The sequence below is a fragment of the Cyprinodon variegatus genome, unplaced genomic scaffold (genome assembly GCF_000732505.1).
Source record: "Cyprinodon variegatus isolate N-32 unplaced genomic scaffold, C_variegatus-1.0 Scaffold928, whole genome shotgun sequence".
Classification (NCBI taxonomy): Eukaryota; Metazoa; Chordata; class Actinopteri; order Cyprinodontiformes; family Cyprinodontidae; genus Cyprinodon; species Cyprinodon variegatus.
The window spans coordinates 228,702-231,802 of NW_015151381.1; the positions used below are offsets into that span (position 1 = coordinate 228,702).

Below are 3,101 nucleotides of genomic sequence, written 5' to 3' on the forward strand. Positions count from 1 at the left end.
TATATATATATATACGTATATATATATATAACATTTGGAGTAGGTATACACTCAGAAGTATCACAATAAGTGAGTTGCCTTCAATAGAAGTATAAACAATATAAACAAATGAAAGATGGTTTAGACACAGTTATGATGGCAATGCATTCATCTTGGCGGTAAAACGCAGGGCTGCCTGCAGTGCGTTTGCCTTCAGATGACAGCAGCAGAGCGGCAATCCTCTAACCACATGATTTTTGTAGTAAAGCGCGTAGCCGTCTTGCGCTCGGGGGAATTTCCCGTCCACGTGTCTGAATACACGACGGAGAATGAAGGCGGGATATAAACAAAAGCAGCCATTGGTCGAAGCCCCCCGCGTGCATATCCCCCCTCCTCCTCCGCTAGAGGAGAGCTATTAAAGCTGACGTCAAATGGACTTGTAGCAGTTTTTCTCGCAGAATGGAAGTGAACGTGGAAGTAAAAGGGATTAAATTCGCTTAATCTTGGCAGGATATTGAACTCTTCTCGTTTATAAGCTCCATTACTCTGTGCTGGTGAGATAGTTGATAAAAAGAAGCCCGGCTCTGCGGTGAGTACATTAGAAAGAAGTAGAAACCCTGCATATTCCTTCAGCCAGCCGGTCATTACGCACGCTTAGGAAGACAAGAAAAAACAAACAAACCTCAGTCATTGTTAAGATAACGGCAGCTGATTTGTTTTGGTCTGAATTCGGTGCTTCTCTGTTTACAGCAGAGTTTTATTTAACGCGGACTGTCATAGTTTCAGTCAAACCCGCTGACCGGCTTTACGCGTCGGCCGGCGAATGAGCTCCAAGACGCAAAACATTTGAAACGTGCAGTAGAGCATTTTCCACTTTCTGTACTCAACGTTAATGAATATATCCCTTTAATACGTTCAAAATATAATTTGAGACCTATTTCTTTATTTTAAATCATATAATAAAAAAATCTAATTTCATCCTGATAACAGTCAGATCACGCTTTGTAACTAAACCAGCAGTTTCAGCTTGTAGTTAACACTTTTAATAACACGATTTATTTTATTATTGTTTTTTTTTTTTAAAGAAAAAGTTAAAACTGTTTTAATATGCATTTTTCTTGTAACAGCAAAGTTTATTTATTTATTTATTTACAGTATCGGTCTTACTGTGTACAGTGTTACGTAAATGTGAGGCAGGGTTATGTGAGGCTGTGTTGTGTATAAACTCTTTCAATAACTGCTTACAACCAGCAGCCAGCCTATTGTGTCTGCAGCAGGGGGAGCCACTGCCTGACAAAAACACGCTGATCTCTGCCTGACCAGTGGAGCAAAACAACAACACTTTATCTGGAAGTGTTTGTTTTTAATCTATTCTTTTTTTTTCTTTACTAAGCTCATGTTCTTAATCATGTAAAGAAACATAAAAGATGAAGCTATTCTCTAACAGCAGACAAACAGGGTTCTGCTTATGTTTGGTTGAAGAAATTAAAACCCCCTGATGTTTTTGTGGAGACCAGTTTAGGGAAAGTGGCTGAGGATTTTCCTCCAGGACTGTCATTATGCTTTTGCTGTGGACCCTAATTTGGAAGTGTGGTAGTATTGTAACCCAGCATTACAACTAGATGGAGATGGTGGATTCGGGTTATGCTCAAGAGGCAGATTGAATTTTGAACATATTTTGATAACTCTTTGACCCACTTTAAGGTTCACGGTTGACTTGCAGCATATCATTGACTTTGGAGAGATTGCCAAGTTTTCATTGGGACTCTTGCCCCACTCTTGCGGTAAGGTGGACTTAATTTATTCTGATGAGGGTTTGTTTTTTTTACCTCATTTTTGCTGCTGCATGCTCAAATTTCAGATATGTGCAGTGGTTTTTATAATGCTGGATCATAGGGAAATTATTTATAGGGCCGTTAATTAAGAAGCCTAGCAAGAGAGTGAGACAGAGAGCCAAACTCCTTTTTGTGAAACCGTGCCACAACTGAATCAGATAACCACAGTCAACTGTGGTTACATCAGTGAGTTGAACAGAGCCATTTGTTTGAATTAGCGCTGAGCCACAAATGATGGCAACACGTTTGTTCACTCCCTAACCTATTATACTGGGGTTTCTATTGATCTATTCACAAGACAAATAGGTTTTCTATAAAAATGTATGTTAATTAGGAGAGGTTTGTGATATAGACAATAAGGTTCCCCTCCCTGGGCGACACAGCAAGTGGGGGGCGCTATCAGCCACTCAGTTTGGCCCCAAATAATGACCTCTGTTGGTTATGAGTAGAGTTGGGTGGTAACTAGTTACATTTACTCAGTTGCATATACTTGAGTAAAATTTTTAAGCTTGTTTTCTAACAAATATGCACCATTAAGAGACTCATTGTTTTCTTTTTTGGACTCAAGGCTCATTGGTTAAGTGTTTTTTTCCATCTGCTGAGTCTTTCGAGTTATTTCGAGGATGACTGAAAATACAGTAAACAGTTTACTTTAGTGTTAGCTATTCTTATATATTGTTACTACAGATTTTTGTGGGTTTAATCTGTTGTTGTGATCCTTCATAGTAAGAAGATCACTTACCTGGTATCTGAGAAGCATTTTCACCAAATACATTTTTACTCTTGTTTGATTTCTTTGAAGGCAACTTTTTATCTTTATTTGAGTAAAAAATATTATGAAGTAGTCCTACTCTTACCTAACTACAACTCTACCCATCTCTGGTTATGAGCTGTTTATGCAGAACGGGCAACAAGTGCTTTGTGAGCATAAGAGCTTTATGGACCATTTGATCAACTTTAGCTCTAAATCTGAACTACCTGAAGTGTTTAAAGCTGAGAAGAGATTCTTAGAAAAACTGTTTCATTTTTATTTTTTATTTTATGTGTTTTCCATGTTGCTTTGGTGTTGGGCCCGCTTTAGATTAGATTTAGAACTTCTGAACAGTGAGCTTAAACTTGTTAAATTATACTGCACTAATTAGAGGTTCTCTAAAGAAAAATGTGTTGTTAATAAAAAAAATGGTTTTAAAGATATTGATATAGAATACATATCTATATTTACCTCTTTAGATGATAAACAAGCAAGGGGAATGGATTTTTCCCCTGCTCCCCCTGGTCTGAGATAAT

At 37.9% G+C, this 3,101-nt stretch overlaps 1 protein-coding gene across 4 annotated transcripts in view; it reads left to right on the forward strand.

Annotated features, from left to right (window-relative positions):
- The first annotated feature begins 417 nt into the window (after positions 1-417).
- bmf (Bcl2 modifying factor) overlaps positions 418-3,101 on the forward strand; it is a 12,665-nt gene continuing 9,981 nt past the window's right edge. For 3 of the 4 annotated variants that reach the window (XM_015398344.1, XM_015398348.1, XM_015398346.1), the window contains exon 1: positions 418-568. The gene's annotated coding sequence lies outside the window, so the exon portion shown is untranslated. Of the gene's footprint in view, positions 569-1,279; positions 1,764-3,101 lie in introns of those variants that run through there. The other variant, XM_015398345.1, reaches the window with a different exon arrangement.